The sequence below is a fragment of the Schistocerca piceifrons genome, chromosome 4, assembly GCF_021461385.2.
Source record: "Schistocerca piceifrons isolate TAMUIC-IGC-003096 chromosome 4, iqSchPice1.1, whole genome shotgun sequence".
In the NCBI taxonomy this organism is placed as follows: domain Eukaryota; kingdom Metazoa; phylum Arthropoda; class Insecta; order Orthoptera; family Acrididae; genus Schistocerca; species Schistocerca piceifrons.
The window spans coordinates 826,245,539-826,264,309 of record NC_060141.1 but is presented as its reverse complement, the minus strand read 5'-3'; positions in this window follow the sequence as shown (position 1 = coordinate 826,264,309).

Below are 18,771 nucleotides of genomic sequence, written 5' to 3'. Positions count from 1 at the left end.
TGCAAGCATTTATACAGCAATTAGATTTATTTTTTTACTAGTTATTCGCCGCCCCACAATACGAGACTGAGTGACCTGTTTTTCATTAACGGTGATATGCAAGGCGGAATGGTCGCTGGTGTTAAGAAAGTCTGCATGCACTGCTTTCCCTACCTGAGCCATATGATATGGGGAAACATGTGTTTAATGTTGTTCGGGGAGGGGGCGAGATGCATTTCTGATGAGTCGTGTACAATCTTTGTCCGAAATACTTGTGTAAACAGTAAGGAGTGTAGGATGTAACTTAATTTCCGAAACAAATGTCAAAAGTGATAAATGGGAGACGAAGTGTCCGACAACATGACGGGCTGACATGGAGACCACTGCATATTCGTGTAAGAGCAGTTCAGTGGGTGCTGTCGGGCAACGGCGCCGGACTTTCAGCTGGGAGCTAACAAGGAGTGCATTATCTCTGTGCGGCGTGCCCGATGCCTCACCATATGTCGTCATCTATGTCAGAGCCGCGAGGAAATCATCCTCACTGACTAGGTAAAGGACGAGACTTTCAGCATAGGCCAAGCAACAGAAGTGGTTTCCGTTCAGTGACAGGGCCACCAGGGCTTGGCGAAGTGCCTGGAGCAGCGATTCTAACTCCAAAGCGTAAAACTGCCTGGAAAGTGGACAACCCTGTCAGAGCGAGCGATCGATCATTAGAAGCACGGTGGAGCGTTCGTTATAGATTGTTGAAGTCACGCTGCTCTGGAGGCCCATTACCACAGTTACTATATGAGCCGGAAAGCCCACGTGCTGGAGAATCGTTTTCAGAAAGATGTGATCGACACGGTCGAATCCATGACTGAAGTATTTTGTGTGCTGCTCATTTTCTTTCAACAAGCAACTGAAATACAAAATAGTTTCAAGTACACTATTTTTATTTCAACAAAAGTGAAATAAATGGGTTGAGCAGTCTATTGAGTACAGAATATGGAGTGAGAGTAAATCAAAGAAACTCAAAGGTAAAGAGAAGTAGCAGAAAGGAAAACAGCGAGAACCTTAACATTAGGACTGACAGTCACGAGGTAGATGAAGTTAAGGGATTCATCTGCATAGGCAGTAAAATAACCGATGACTAACTGAGATAGGAAGAAATCAAAGGCAGACTATAGCTACCAAAAAGGGCATTCCTTGCTAAAAGAAGTCTACTAATTTCAAATGTAGGCCTCAATTTGAGGAAGAAATTTCTGATAATGTACCTTTGAAGCACAGTACTGTATGGTAGCGAAACGCGGTCAATTGGAGAACCGGAACAAAGAAAACGGAAGCATTTGACATCTCTTGGTGCAGACGAATGTTGAACTTTGGATGAATTGATAAGGTAAGGAACGACGAGGCTCTGCGCAGAATCGGAGAGTAAAGGAAAGTCTGTTAAGATATCAGGGAATAACTTCCTTGGTAGAGGGTAAAAGCTGTGATGTCATCAGTCATACGATCACATCACCGCCTGAGAGATTAGCCAGATGCGATTCTCTCGATAAACGGAACAGAAGACCGGCTGTGTTAGCCAAAGACTACACAGCCAGTCGCAGTACTTATGCTCGCCGCGAGGCTCCGCTAGGCCACTTCATGTGCAGCAGCAGAGTAGTGCAGTTGTGCCAGTCTACAGTTCGTAGCCAGCGCCGATGTTAGTCATCGTCTGCAGCTCAGTCATTGCTACCATCAAGTGTTTGTAGCTCCGTTCCAAGTTAATCTTCAAATTCACCAGATTCGACATTCAAGATTACGAGAGATTAATTCGTCACTGCAAGATTTGTGACTTGTCAATTAGGTCATTCTACAGACGCTTAGTCTAGTCGCGTCTTCTATAATTGTCAACCAACTGATCATGGACTATAGCAAAGTTAAGTAATAAATACTTTCTTGTTTTGTACTCCTGCTGATTAATTGTGTTTTCCTGTTGTAGCTACCAAGCAGTCTTGGCATAGTAGAACCCACGTTTCCACCTCCTTGTCTACCTCATATTTGCCACCTCATGTTGATGGACTCTATTATGGTGGAAGATCGAGAGCCATCAAAAACTGTATAGAAAACAGAGGTCGGACTACATCCAGGAAATAACTGAGTAATTGAGGACGTAGGTTGAAGATGCTACTATGTCGTGACGAGGTGGCCCTTCACACCTTGCGCAACACAAACGGCCCCGTTCAGAATGACTTGGTGATTGGGAAGCATGGACAGTTGGTGAATAGCGTCGCGCGGTGTTCAGCACGAATCGCGACTGTGCAGGACCTCGCCTGACCATCATGGGCGAGCGATACGGCGACCTGGGCGGCGATCCCGTTCTTCCCAGTGTTGTGAGGAAACACAGCGGCGTTACTTCTGACTTCATGTTGTGGGGCGCCATCAGGTATGGTGAGAGGCTCATACCTGGTAACGATTTAACCGGTTCTTGACGGCACCAAAGTACGCTATGGGCTCCTAGCGTCCGCATGTGCTACCTCTCATGCGACTGTATTATGATGCCATTTTTCAGCAGGACAATGCTCGTCCACAAATGGTCGTTGTCTCTACGAACTGTCTGTGTAACATTTAGGTACTCTGGTTATCACCAAGATCCACAGATCTGTCCCCGACAGAACAAGCGTTGGACCAACTTCCGCGTCAACTCTCTTCCAGTGTTTCCAGCATATCGAGGACCAGTTACAACAGTTGTGGGCCAACTTCCTTAGGGGAGGATACTACGGCATGGTGACACTCTTACTGTTGAATCAGTGCATGCATCCAGATGGTGTACCGTCATCCTTATAAGTGAACTCATAATGTCGAGGTCTTTGTAAATCTGACTATTTTGTGATTTATTCTCTCAAATCTCGAAATTTCATTTCGTTTCCCCTGGTCGTCTGACTGCTTCACTTTTTTAGTCAGGCGTGTACTTATACCTTTAATTCACAGTTCACTCTATGCATCGAAAACAATCCGCTTGGTAACGCATTACTCCACTGTCCAGAAATCTTAGCTTTGAAATTATTGTTGTCTTAGATAACCGCTAATAACAAGAATCAATTTGATCTATATGTTCTTAAGTTTAAATTCAACGCTGTGCATGGCAAGCAGTGCGCGTTTTAGTTTGAAAACACAGTCTGAAACACGCCATTTCCTCGCTCACGTACGACAATAATCGGTCTCGCAACTTACTGATCGTCCACTGTCTATTCAACAGAAACCGGACATCCGTACATAATACGGAACTGACCACAACGTGTCATGAGAGACGGAGCCACGAGTATACAGGTTGGTGGGGAACAATGTGTTATCAGTAAAAAAACAGAAACAGCGGAGTGGTTCGGTGGTGAGAGCTCAGTGGCTTAAAAAGTGGAATACACTCCTGGGAATTGAAATAAGAACACCGTGAATTCATTGTCCCAGGAAGGGGAAACTTTATTGACACATTCCTGGGGTCAGATACATCACATGATCACACTGACAGAACCACAGGCACATAGACACAGGCAACAGAGCATGCACAATGTCGGCACTAGTACGGTGTATATCCACCTTTCGCAGCAATGCAGGCTGCTATTCTCCCATGGAGACGATCGTAGAGATGCTGGATGTAGTCCTGTGGAACGACTACCCATGCCATTTCCACCTGACGCCTCAGTTGGACCAGCGTTCGTGCTGGACGTGCAGACCGCGTGAGACGACGCTTCATCCAGTCCCAAACATGCTCAATGGGGGACAGATCCGGAGATCTTGCTGGCCAGGGTAGTTGACTTACACCTTCTAGAGCACGTTGGGTGGCACGGGATACATGCGGACGTGCATTGTCCTGTTGGAACAGCAAGTTCCCTTGCCGGTCTAGGAATGGTAGAACGATGGGTTCGATGACGGTTTGGATGTACCGTGCACTATTCAGTGTCCCCTCGACGATCACCAGTGGTGTACGGCCAGTGTAGGAGATCGCTCCCCACACCATGATGCCGGGTGTCGGCCCTGTGTGCCTCGGTCTTATGCAGTCCTGATTGTGGCGCTCACCTGCACGGCGCTAAACACGCATACGACCATCATTGGCACCAAGGCAGAAGCGACTCTCATCGCTGAGGACGACACGTCTCCATTCGTCCCTCCATTCACGCCTGTCGTGACACCACTGGAGGCGGGCTGCACGATGTTGGGGCGTGAGCGGAAGACGGCCTAACGGTGTGCGGGACCGTAGCCCAGCTTCATGGAGACGGTTGCGAATGGTCCTCGCTGATACCCCAGGAGCAACAGTGTCCCTAATTTGCTGGGAAGTGGCGGTGCGGTCCCCTACGGCACTGCGTAGGATCCTACGGTCTTGGCGTGCATCCGTGCGTCGCTGCGGTCCGGTCCCAGGTCGACGGGCACGTGCACCTTCCGCCGACCACTGGCGACAACATCGATGTACTGTGGAGACCTCACGCCCCACGTGTTGAGCAATTCGGCGGTACGTCCACACGGCCTCCCGCATGCCCACTATACGCCCTCGCTCAAAGTCCGTCAACTGCACATACGGTTCACGTACACGCTGTCGCGGCATGCTACCAGTGTTAAAGACTGCGATGGAGCTCCGTATGCCACGGCAAACTGGCTGACACTGACGGCGGCGGTGCACAAATGCTGCGCAGCTAGCGCCATTCGACGGCCAACACCGCGGTTCCTGGTGTGTCCGCTGTGCCGTGCGTGTGATCATTGCTTGTACAGCCCTCTAGCAGTGTCCGGAGCAAGTATGGTGGGTCTGACACACCGGTGTCAATGTGTTCTTTTTTCCATTTCCAGGAGTGTAGTACTCGGATGTCACCTGAGTAACAAATCCAGCAGGTACATTTCCACCCTTCCCTAGCTGCCCATGTAGATTGTTCGTAATGCGACTGTGAACTGTAAACAAAAGGAAGAACCACACCTAAACCAAGATCAGCCAGGCCTCATGTACTTCGGACAGAGACGTCGAGCACTGCGGAGGGAGACTGTAAAAAACCGCCTGAAATAAACGGAAGGGATCACCCGTGAATTCCAAAGTGCGGCCAGAACTACGAGTACGCGCCGGTAACCAAGAAGAAAGGGGTACAGTGGTCGATAACCTCCTCGGATGCTCCACATTCCTCTAGCCAATTTTTTTAGCGGCAAGTCTGTGGTCACCTTATTTCGTTTAAGATCACTTCGGTCACTTCGGTGACGACGAATCTATCGCTATGACAGTTCATCCACCCATAAAGCATAAAGCAGCATCTGTTGGGAGGTTACCCTCATCTGTGACATCTAGTAGCCAGGCCTACTAGATGAGTGGCCTGCCAAGCGAGTGCTTCTCTTATTCGTACATCAGAAATATTTTCGTAATTTATCATACCCACTGCAACTATGCTTGAAATTAGAGCCCTAGTACCTAACAGTTAAGCTATAATTTATTCTCGTCTCTACTTCTTGACGCAACGTAATGGATAACGCATCTGACTAATAGCTTGTGCACATTTCTGATGGACTCATTCGACTCTGGCAAGACCACATTTCCTTTATGTGGCATATATTTTAATCAAAGCTTGGGCATCCTAGAAAAAAATGGAGCTCATGGTATAATGTCTCAACGAAATGGCTACCCACATCGCAATAATCAATACCACAATTTCTGTCATATATCTCCTCTTTTATTATAATAAATTCTTTCACGCTAATGTTGCAAAATTTCTTGCATTACACCTAAACGCAATAATTAAACAAGCGATTCTCCACCCAATGGGCATGACATTACATAAGCATTTTACAATTCTATGGTCTCGTAATGTTTCTGTCTATTGCGTTACGTTCTGACCCCAGCAGCATCCATTCGGTTACTAACTAATGAAGAACTATGTGCAATTCCTGAGACTGCCCGCTTGTTAGACTTGGTGTTCGTACCTACCAGCAGCTCACCCATTCCGCTGGGATGAAGAAGAGGAAATGTAAAGGGTTCTTTCTCTGTCCCGCGAGCAGACAGAGCCTCGCGTGCCTAGGGAAGCCTTATACAACTAAGGTGCTGCAGGTTCCCCAGAAGTTCCGCAGTAACAACTACTCCAAGTCATCGATGTGCAGCAGACCTTGAGACTAAGGTTTTTACCATCCTCAGGATCCGAGCAGTTAAGCTAAACGCCCCATTCCCTGTGACACACAACATTCCGTCACCGCGCCGTCCAGTGTTCGCTGAAGCATGCGCAGAGCTTATGGTGACAGAGGACTGGCAAGTAACACATTCCTAGGTCAGGAACTCCAGGATCACCAAGCCTGTACCCAAGAAAGGAATGCTGGGGCCCTTAGGGAAACTTCGCCTCTGACCCCAGTGTTCAACATCAATACTTTTTCTGGTTTCTGCTCTTGAGGATGACTGAAGTGCCATTCCTACGCAGACGTTCAGCCACCTCACTGAAAAAGACGCTTACAGAATTCATTCCACCATAAAGGTGAAGAAGGGTGGACATACGCCACATTTATGATAGGGTATCTTTGGTCATATAGTGTTATTTATGAAACATAAAACCTGCGCTACGGAAATTCTATCTTTGATGTGAATAATAAGGAAAAGAAAGAAAAAGAAAAAAGTATCTGATTAAAACAGTATTTTAACAAGAACCACATTTGAAAAACCTCCAATCAGCCGCAATTTTCTATTTGTCCTACCTGCCTCAAAGCTTTTTCTCACTCGTCTACCCTTCCAAAGATTTTCTGACGGATCCCTTGTGATGGCATGGTCTCTGCTACATTTGCTGTCGCTGGAGTCTCTTTCCCCAGTATTACGTTACTCTCCACCGTAAACTGTAGTGCCCCCCTCAGCACCGCAGTTTCACCTGTGTACTTAAATGACATTCTTTTTTCTCGTTTTCTTTTTCGTGTGGACGAATACGAATTAAATTTTACGAATGCTAAATTATTAGAAAATCCCGAAAAAGCAAGTCAAACTGCCTGTTTGACATCATTAAGCTAGTCAGACAGCTTCTTTTAATATGCAGATGGAGGCATGGAAATTGTGATTGCTTCCAGGAAACCAACTGGCTGTGAAAGTGGTGCCCTAGGGCACACCATTTTCCATCGCCAGGAGCACTGCGTCTTCATTTACGCGTGCAGTACTTTGCAGTCTTGCGCGTCCGAGGTATTAAGACGTGTTACTGTGAGCGTTACTTGTAGTTGCTGTTGATGATGGTGATGATGATGATGATAATGATGATAACTGTTGTGAGCCTGCTTGTAGCCAGGGAAAGCCTGAGGTTAATACTGCCGTGTGACAGATGGATTGGCTGTGCATTCGCAAGTCCCATCTCCACGAGGCTGGGTGGTAGGATGGAGCATTTCGGAAGTTAATGACGGGTCTTAATGGGATATTATCCTTTTGAACCTTTGGCAGGGCATTTAGGGTGGGTGCTATTGGATTTTTCTGTGTCAACCTGTTTACCTGGCCTTTTGAGAATGTATTATTGATGTTTTTGAGTGTCTGTTGAATGTTTTTCTGGTATCTTGCTGTTGGGTCACTGATCAGTTTTGTGATGTTTTGTCTTCGAGAAAATTTAACACATTAAAGGAACTTTACAAATAAAAACAGCACAAAATGATAAAGTCTACACACATGCACACGCACACGCACGCACACGCAGACACACACACGACAAAAGATATACTAAAATCTGCAAAGACGCACTACTTACACACAAAAGGAATACCATAAAAAGACAACACACACAGCTAACAAGCACACAGAAAACACACACAGACGCGCACACACACACACACACACACACACACACACACACACACAAAGATAAAGTGCAAACAAAATTCAAATCTGGCGCCGAACTCTCTGGTGAACAAATGAACACTGACTTGGCTGGGACTCATAACAAACCACAATCACACTGTTCTGGTGTAGTGAAAAGTGTTTTACTACGTTATTTGTGGAAAATACTCGTTATAGTTAGGTGTGCATCACACTATCTAAGCATGATGCGGAGAATGGAAGTGCTTGCCACACGAAAACGTAAGTAAATACGAAAATAGTCGCGAAAACTAAATTACATTCTAGAAGATGGGTTAACTCCCAGAAAAAAACTTTCTCATCAACATCGTTTGGTTGCAGATGAAGTAGTAATTAACACAAAAGTGATCCAGCAAATTTATGCACACCAAATGTAAGGGTATTTACAAAAAGAAACGATCTGTTGTTTGAAGTAAAAATGCACATAATGTTATAAGCATTTAACAAAAATTGTCACATTTTGGAATAAATAAAAACGAAACCCACTGATGATGGCACAATGGTGCCGAAACATGTTTGCGTAATGAGAAAAACGGTGTTTTGCACAAATGGCGGACCTCGCATCCAACAGTTGTCACTGTCCTCTGGTCATTTGTTGTTTCATTTGCTTTCGTGTCTTATGGCGTTCCCTCCATCACGTGCGCTCAGCAGAATTGCTCATTGAAGAGTTCATCGAACGAGACAGTAGCAGATAACAAATCTTTTAACTCTCACAATACTTCAGTTACTATATTGAGCACGTACTTAAGTCGCGTAATTCACATTTTCTTTGCTTTTTACGCGTGAATACTAAAATGTAGAGGCGTATTATGTGCATCATATTTCTATGTATTTGCCTGCCTTCTTTATACACATTTAAATCCCCCGCCACAGTATCATAACACGCCGCTACAATAGCCAAAAGGATGTTCCTTTGAGGTGACAGTTAAAACTTTTCGGTTTCCCTCTTATTACTTGATTTTATTGATGGACTATCGCAGTAGATAGACTGAAGAGAAGCAAAAATACGTTTAAACTACTTGTAGGTAAAGAGAAGCTTTCGACAATGTTTAATGGAGTAAGTTCGATGGAGTTTTAATGGTAGGAGGGATAAAATACAGGAAGTGTAACGTTATCTAAAAGTTGTAGAGCAAGCAGACTGCAGTTATAAGAGTCAATGGACATGAAGGGGAAGCAGTGGTTCACTAAGAGAGTGAGAGGGATTGTGGACTGTTCCTCATGTTACATAAAGGAAAACAACGCAATTTGGAAAGGGAATTAAAGTCGAAGGAGAACAAAATATTTGAATTAATTTTTTTTTTTCATTTTAATTTACCTTCACTAAACATGTGTTGATTGTGCGGTTTTTCTGAAAATATACATGTAATGTGTCGCTAATTATTTCTGTGTAACGTTTACGTACAATATACATATGGTGTTTTACATCTTGTTCAAGTACTATAAAGTATAATGTAAGTAAATTGTACGCCAATTATATAAAGCAATACTGCTTTTATTCTATAAATACCAAAATGGAGAGACATATTATGTACATCATGCTCAACGGAAATGCTGCAAGGCACACAGCCGACCGTCATTCCACGTTAGACGGAGACACGTCGAACCGCATGAAGAAAAACTGAAAAGTTCAATGAAGACCTAGGAGAAAGAACTGTCTGGCACAGACTACAATCAGAATGATAAAAGATAATTTTGATTGTGTTTAAAAATATTTGAATTTGAAAACTTTTATGTGTTAGCAGTAGATCTTTATTAACTATGATAAGTTTAATTTTATCTTGACATAATAATATTTCCTCATATTTTATATTTTTCAACATGTTTAAATTAAGAAAATCTAATGTTAACATTTTTGGGAGGTTGAGATTCTAGTGTGTAATGCGTGCATCAAAAGTGTAGGGTAGATAAATATGAATGGGTTAACTATTCAATGATGTCAATGTGAATTTTGTAAAGTAATTAGTAGGATTAGAACTGTAATATGTTTGTGAAAGTCAAATTTGAAAATTTTTGTAAAGTTATAATGCAGAGAATTAAGATTTTTGGGGAATGTATACATGATTATGAGTAGCATTATGTCTGTTAAATCATGGGAGGTTGAGTTTAGAATTAAATGTAAAAGCCTTATTGTAAGAAATGAAAATTTCATACATTATGATTGATATTACAGCTAGAGGAAAGTAAAATGTATTGTAAAAGAGGGGAGGATAATATTAAATGAAGGTTTCTTTGGCTTCAATACATATCCATCATCATTTAACATAAATTAAATAAGCAAAAAGCTGATCAGTGAATGAATGTCAAAATTTAAAAGAAAAAACGAAATCACTTAAGGGCTCTAATACATAGACAGGAAATCGAGTACAATGTCAAATAAAAAGACAAGTTGACTAGATCGAACCTCTGTTTAAGATATATAAAACATTAAAAAAGGAAAATTGAAAGAAAATCAGCGCTCAGTCACTATTTTTAATAAATTAACCTGGTTTCGAGTCCATTTTGCAACCTGAACCACGCAAGTAATGAGCAGCCCTTAGTGGCTCGCCATCACAGTTTTCTTTATCTTTAATATTTTTGTGACTAATGTTCTTTTGGCATTTTTATTATTTTATAAATGACATATAAGTACTGCCAGTCTTTCACGACCATTCCGTACTTATACTCTATCATACATTTTAGTCACAATTATGTGATCATGTTATAGAATATAGACCATTATTTGATTTAAATTCTGAGGAAGACACTCCTAGCAGTGTCGAAACCAGGTTGATTTGTTAAAAATAGTGACCGAGGGCTGATTTTCTTTCAATAGTAACTATTCACGCTCTCTGAACGTGCAGCCATGTACAAGATTAAAAAAGGAAGTTGGTCAGTGAGTATGTCAATTGCTACAGTCAGCAGTTGCAACCAATTTTGCACTGACTTTAATCAGTTTCTCAACCATTGATTGACCTAACGCAAAATTAAACACGGAGGAGAATATGTAAGGTGGAAGAATAAATGAAGGTCAGTTTTGCACCTTACATAAGAACTTTATACAACGCAATGGGAAGTGGAATATGACACCTAACTTAATTTAGCAGCAATGAGCAAATTTGCCTATCAGTATGTAACGCAATGACACTCAATCGGCAGTACTAACACACCAATCCTAAATAATGCATGTCTATGAGTAGGTGGAACAAGGACTGAGAGGAAATATTTTGGTTTGGAAGCCAGGGTGGGCAGAAGCGAATGCCTTGCCACAGGGGGTACCATTAAAACCATTTAAGGGGCGTCCTAGGTGACAGTCAATGACTGACCAACCAGGTGACTCAGACAGTAGAGAGAGTAATGGGCTGAGCCACCAGGAGGAGGACAGAAAAAGCTTTAGAAAGCTGCATTTCAGAATTCCAAAAGGATACGAACAAAACCAGTGACACATTCGATCATGTAAACTGTGAGTGGTACACATGTGATACACACGTGTAACGTTTTAGGCGTCTAGAGCGGCACAAAACTTGCGATTGGCAGAAACACACTGAGAAGGAGTAAAGTGCCAAGATTTTGATGCAGTTTAATGGTATAACTCTTGCAATTGGTACAGATAGTTTTCACAAAATAAGAGGACGAAAAAAAGAGGTCGAAAAAAGCTGTGATGCGGAGAACAAAAGAACCCAGGTGGGAAGACAGTTCGGCTATGAGTAAGACAAGACGGAAATTTTCGAGGCCTCTTCTCTGAACTGGCGTCTAGTGTAGAACGGTGCACAGAACGCTCTGTACGACGCAGAGAAGAAATTTGTGTGAACACTGCATTCACAGCGGCTGACATCCAGCTAGAAATTAGCTGTAGCGTCGTTGAGCTCCAACTGTGGAGGAACGAACCAGCCAGTTAGTTAATGGTTCTAGAGAGAACTGAGAGGGCATTATAATATGCACGCTGCTCCAGCCATTCGCGTGTATATCGCCACAGTCTGAGACTAGAGATGAGTTCTTCTTTTCTCGCATATCGAGAAACATAGGGAGAGTTTGTGCTGGAAAATACAGCAAAGGTTTAATTAGTTTTATAGGAATTTCAGAGGGCGAGAGCAGCCAGGCAGACTACAGTTCACTGCAGCTAAGGTAAATACCACGTGCAGAGGTGTAAACTTGTTGGTTCACCAGCTTGCGTCCACTGTAAAGTCTGGCGACCTTGTATAATCTTTTGCTCAATTTGCCACAAAACTAACCATCCCCTGTGGACTTGATCGTCATCCTAAAAATAGTACCGAACTTTGAACCAGTATCGGATGATTTATCACAGTACTGGCCAACATCATAAAGTAATCGTAAGAATAATTTTGTAAAGAAATTTCTAGTTAAAATTTAATATTGTTGTGTTTAGGATGATTTAACTTTCTGAGAGTTAAAATTTAATACTGTTGTGTTTAGGATTAGTTCATTTTCAGAGGACGAGGTGCATCATTCTTACAACTGTCTTAACATTGTCACATTGTAAACTATGTAAAAGCCTATATTTTCGTGACAAGATTGGAATATTAAACAATGTCATTACAGCTTACACAGTTGTATCCAGTCGTAGAATAAGAAACCACCTAACTGTAACCTTACAGCTCAATGCTAAGTTAGTGGGCTGCAAGTGTAGCAAATGTGGCAAGTCGGGAGCTCTACCAGTTGGCTCTTAAAATGGCAGTCTACTGCAATACGTGGGGCGATGGCGGCGACACATCATACCCGACGCGATCTTTCACGTCCACCGGCGTCCCAGAGAAAGTTACCATCTCATCAGCTTCAGCTGTGCTATATTGCTCTATGCCACCGGTTCCTTGCATCTTTCCCTACCCTTTAAACGACACCCAGTCACTTTCCAGGTTGACTCTGGTTCCTCCGCTAGCATTATCGATCGGGCCACGTACTCGACCTTGGGCTATTTAGTCAGTCTCTACCCGGCTACACAAACGCCATCATCGAGATCAAAGGACAGTTTCAGGCTGTAATATCATATTCCTCAGAACTGTGTCTCGATGCTAGGTGAACGCCATCACCTCAGCTTTCTGGGAATGGACTTATTCGCCGTTCTGGGCCTCGAGATTCAAGGTGCAGAACCTGCCATCCACTTCGTGGCCACAGTTCTTATGTGACAAGATTGATAGAAAAATTTTCGTATGTTTTTCATCCCTCACGTATAGAGTTGCAAAATTCGAAGCGCATACCAACGTCCTGCGTACAGCTCCCCTCGTTTGTGCAAAGCAGGTAGTGTGCCATTCACCCTGAAAGAAAAACTGCGGGATGAACTGCTCCGTCTTTACGATACGGCGGTCACTTCAGCTATTACCAACAGAGTTTAACTGTCGGAGGAGCTGAAAGATGTCCGGTCCTACACACGCGACGAAGTACGCACACCGGTGTTCGTCCCCTGTGATGTCGAGGGCAATCAAATATTCTTCCAGGCAGGGAGTGTAGCTCGTCCACGGTTCAGACTTTCTGTCGAATTGCTGAAATACAGGCGGCGCCGACCGAAGTCCAGAGACGGTGGACGAAAGATTGGCCCGATAACTTGAGAGGTTCGGTGGGCGCGGGATACAACACAACGTTACTCTGTACCTGCTGAAGGACATTAAAAGCGGTGGCTCGTTTTTATTTTACATGTTACTATTCCTTGCTGTAGGGGCTGTGATTCTCGATATTTTTTGTCTAAACCAGCAAGGTAAAACAGAGGCCACTACTTCCACCACATCGAGTGGATTTAGTGCTCACGTGCTCGCACTGAGCCGTCAACACTTCCCGGTTTATCAATGGGGAATAGTTGAACATGATTACTACGGTTATCGGTGCCATGCGTGCAATGGTCGTGCCAGGCGCGCGATACTGAATCTTTATACTATCGTTAGTGGCGCGAAACCTGCACGACCTTACAATTACCGCTATAATTCTGCGACGTCGCACCCGTCGTCTAGGGGTAGCGTCTTTGATTCATAATCAAAACGTCATCGGTCCCAGGTTCGATCCCCGCCACTGCCTAAATTTTGATAAATAATCAGCATTGGCGGCTAAAGACTTCCGGCGTAAGAAGTCAGCCTCATTCTGCCAACGGCCTTGTCAAAGAGGACGGAGGAGCGGATAGAGGTTCAGGGCACTCTCTTGTCCTAGGGGTGGGAAATTGCCCCTAAAGGTGGAAGAATCAGCAATGATCAACGACATGAGGATGCAGAAGGCAATGGAAACCACCGTATTAAAGACACGTAACGTGTATCCACAGGACATGTGGTCTGTATTTGAAGATGTGTCACGATGATCTCTCCATTGGCAAAAGATTCCGGAATAGTCCCCCATTCGGATCTCCAGGAGGGGACTGCCAAGGGGCAGGTTACCATGACAAAAAGATTGAATAATCAACGAAAGGATAACGTTCTACGAGTCGGGGCGTGGAATGTCAGAAGCTTGAACGTGGTAGGGAAACTAGAAAATCTGAAAAGAGAAATGCAAAGGCTCAATCTAGATATACTAGGGGTCAGTGAAGTGAAGTGGAAGGAAGACAAGGATTTCTGGTCAGATGAGTAACAGGTAATATCAACAGCAGCAGAAAATGGTATAAAAGGTGTAGGATTCGTTATGAATAGGAAGGTAGGGCAGAGGGTGAACAGTTCAGTGACCGGGTTGTTCTAATCAGAATCGACAGCAGACCAACACCGACAACGATAGTTCAGGTATACATGCCGACGTCGCAAGCTGAAGATGAACAGATAGAGAAAGTGTATGAGGATATTGAAAGGGTAATGCAGTATGTAAAGGGGCACGAAAATCTAATAGTCATTGTTGTTGTTGTGGTCTTCAGTCCTGAGACTGGTTTGATGCAGCTCTCCATGCTACTCTATCCTGTGCAAGCTTCTTCATCTCCCAGTACCTACTGCAACCTACATCCTTCTGAATCTGCTTAGTGTATTCATCTCTTGGTCTCCCCCTATGATTTTTACCCTCCACGCTGCCCTCCAATACTAAATTGGTGATCCCTTGATGCCTCATCACATGTCCTACCAACCGATCCCTTCTTCTGGTCAAGTTGTGCCACAAACTTCTCTTCTCCCCAATCCTATTCAATACTTCCTCACTAGTTATGTGATCTACCCATCTAATCTTCAGCATTCTTCTGTAGCACCACATTTCAAAAGCTTCTATTCTCTTCTTGTCCAAACTATTTATCGTCCATGTTTCACTTCCATACATGGCTACACTCCATACGAATACTTTCAGAAATAACTTCCTGACACTTAAATCTATACTCGATGTTAACAAATTTGTCTTCTTCAGAAACGCTTTCCTTGCCATTGCCAGTCTACATTTTATATCCTCTCTACTTCGTCCATCATCAGTTATTTTGCTCCCCAAATAGCAAAACTCCTTTAGTACTTTAAGTGTCTCATTTCCTAATATAATACCCTCAGCATCACCCGACTTAACTCGACTACATTCCATTATCCTCGTTTTGCTTTTGTTGATGTTCATCTTATATCCTCCCTTCAAGACACCATCCATTCCGTTCAACTGCTCTTCCAAGTCCTTTGCTGTCTCTGACAGAATTACAATGTCATCGGCGAACCTCAAAGTTTTTATTTCTTCTCCATGGATTTTAATACCTACTCCGAATTTTTCTTTTGTTTCCTTTACTGCTTGCTCAATATAGAAATTGAATAACATCGGGGAAGGCTACAACCCTGTCTTACTCCCTTCCCAACCACTGCTTCCCTTTCATGTCCCTCAACTCTTATAACTGCCATCTGGTTTCTGTACAAATTGTAAATAGCCTTTCGCTCCCTGTATTTTACCCCTGCCACCTTTAGAATTTGAAAGAGAGTATTCCAGTCAACATTGTCAAAAGCTTTCTCTAAGTCTACAAATGCTAGAAACGTAGGTTTGCCTTTCCTTAATCTTTCTTCTAAGATAAGTCGTAAGGTCAGTATTGCCTCACGTGTTCCAGTATTTCTACGGAATCCAAACTGATCTTCCCCGAGGTCGGCTTCTACTAGTTTTTCCATTCGTCTGTAAAGAATTCGTGTTAGTACTTTGCAGCTGTGGCTTATTAAACTGATTGTTCGGTAATTTTCACATCTGTCAACACCTGCTTTTTTTGGGATTGGAATTATTATATTCTTCTTGAAGTCTGAGGGTATTTCGCCTGTTTCATACATCTTGCTCACCAGATGGTAGAGTTTTGTCAGGACTGGCTCTCCCAAGGCCGTCAGTAGTTCCAATGGAATGTTGTCTACTCCGGGGGCCTTGTTTCGACTCAGGTCCTTCAGTGCTCTGTCAAACTCTTCACGCAGTATCATATCTCCCATTTCATCTTCATCTACATCCTCTTCCATTTCCATAATATTGTCCTCAAGTGCATCGCCCTTGTATAGACCCTCTATATACTCCTTCCACCTTTCTGCTTTCCCTTCTTTGCTTAGAACTGGGTTTCCATCTGAGCTCTTGATGTTCATACATGTGGTTCTCTTATCTCCAAAGGTCTCTTTAATTTTCCTGTAGGCAGTATCTATCTTACCCCTAGTGAGATAAGCCTCTACATCCTTACATTTGTCCTCTAGCCATCCCTGCTTAGCCATTTTGCACTTCCTGTCGATCTCATTTTTGAGACGTTTGTATTCCTTTTTGCCTGCTTCATTTACTGCATTTTTATATTTTCTCCTTTCATCAATTAAATTCAATATTTCTTCTGTTACCCAAGGATTTCTACTAACCCTCTTCTTTTTACCTACTTGATCGTCTGCTGCCTTCACTACTTCATCCCTCAGAGCTACCCATTCTTCTTCTACTGTATTTCTTTCCCCCATTCCTTTCAATTGTTCCCTTATGCTCTCCCTGAAACTCCGTACAACCTCTGGTTCTTTCAGTTTAACCAGGTCCCACCTCCTTAAATTCCCACCTTTTTGCAGTTTCTTCAGTTTTAATCTACAGGTCATAACCAATAGATTGTGGTCAGAGTCCACATCTGCCCCTGGAAATGTCTTACAATTTAAAACCTGGTTCCTAAATCTCTGTTTTACCATTATATAATCTATCTGATACCTTTTAGTATTTCCAGGGTTCTTCCATGTATACAACCTTCTATCATGATTCTTAAACCAAGTGTTAGCTATGATTAAGTTGTGCTCTGTGCAGAATTCTATCAGGCGGCTTCCTCTTTCATTTCTTAGCCCCAATCCATATTCACCTACTACGTTTCCTTCTCTCCCTTTTCCTACACTCGAATTCCAGTCACCCATGACTATTAAATTTTCGTCTCCCTTCACTATCTGAATAATTTCTTTTATTTCATCATACATTTCTTCAATTTCTTCGTCATCTGCAGAGGTAGTTGGCATATAAACTTGTACTACTGTAGTAGGCGTGGGCTTCGTATCTATCTTGGCCACAATAATGCGTTCACTATGCTGTTTGTAGTAGCTTACCCGCATTCCTATTTTCCTATTCATTATTAAACCTACTCCTGCATTACCCCTATTTGACTTTGTGTTTATAACCCTGTAGTCACCTGACCAGGAGTCTTGTTCCTCCTGCCACCGAACTTCACTAATTCCCACTATATCTAACTTTAACCTATCCATTTCCCTTTTTAAATTTTCTAACCTACCTGCCCGATTAAGGGATCTGACATTCCACGCTCCGATCCGTAGAACGCCAGTTTCCTTTCTCCTGATAACGACATCCTCTTGAGTAGTCCCCGCCCGGAGATCCGAATGGGGGACTATTTTACCTCCGGAATATTTTACCCAAGAGGACGCCATCATCATTTAATCATACAGTAAAGCTGCATGCCCTCGGGAAAAATTACGGCCGTAGTTTCCCCTTGCTTTCAGCCGTTCGCAGTACCAGCACAGCAAGGCCGTTTTGGTTATTGTTACAAGGCCAGATCAGTCAATCATCCAGACTGTTGCCCTTGCAACTACTGAAAAGGCTGCTGCCCCTCTTCAGGAACCACACGTTTGTCTGGCCTCTCAACAGATACCCCTCCGTTATGGTTGTACCTACGGTACGGCTATCTGTATCGCTGAGGCACGCGAGCCTCCCCACCAACTGCAAGGTCCATGGTTCATGGGGGGGGCTAATAGTCATGGGCGACTGAAATGCAGTTGTAGGGGAAGGAGTAGAAGAAAACGTTACAGGAGAATATGGGCTTGGGACAAGGAATGAAAGAGGAGAAAGACTAATTGAGTTCTGTAACAAGTTTCAGCTCGTAATAGCGAATACCCTGTTCAAGAATCACAAGAGGAGGAGGTATACTTCGAAAAGGCCGGGAGATACGGGAAGATTTCAATTAGATTACATCATGGTCAGACAGAGATTCCGAAATCAGATACTGGATTGTAAGGCGTACACATGAGCAGATGTAGACTCAGATCACAATATAGTTGTGATGAAGAGTAGGCTGAAGTTCAAGACATTAGTCAGGAAGAATCAATACGCAAAGAAGTGGGATACGGAAGTACTAAGGAATGACGAGATTCGTTTGAAGTTGTCTAACGCTATAGATACAGCCATAAGGAATAGCGCAGTAGGCAGTACAGTTGAAGAGGAATGGACATCTCTAAAAAGGGCCATCACATAAGTTGGGAAGGAAAACATAGGTACAAGGAAGGTAGCTGCGAAGAAACCATGGGTAACAGAAGAAATACTTCAGTTGATTGATGAAAGGAGGAAGTACAAACGTGTTCCAGGAAAATCAGGAATACAGAAATACAAGTCGCTGAGGAATGAAATAAATAGGAAGTGCAGGAAAAATGTGAAGACATCGAAAAAGATATGATTGTCGGAAGGACAGACTCAGCATACAGGAAAGTCAAAACAACCTTTGGTGGCATTAAAAGCAACGGTGGTAACATTAAGAGTGCAACGGGAATTCCACTGTTAAATGCAGAGGAGAGAGCAGATAGGTGGAAAGAATACATTGAAAGCCTCTATGAGGGTGAAGAATTGTCTGATGTGATAGAAGAAGAAACAGGAGTCGATTTAGGAGAGATAGG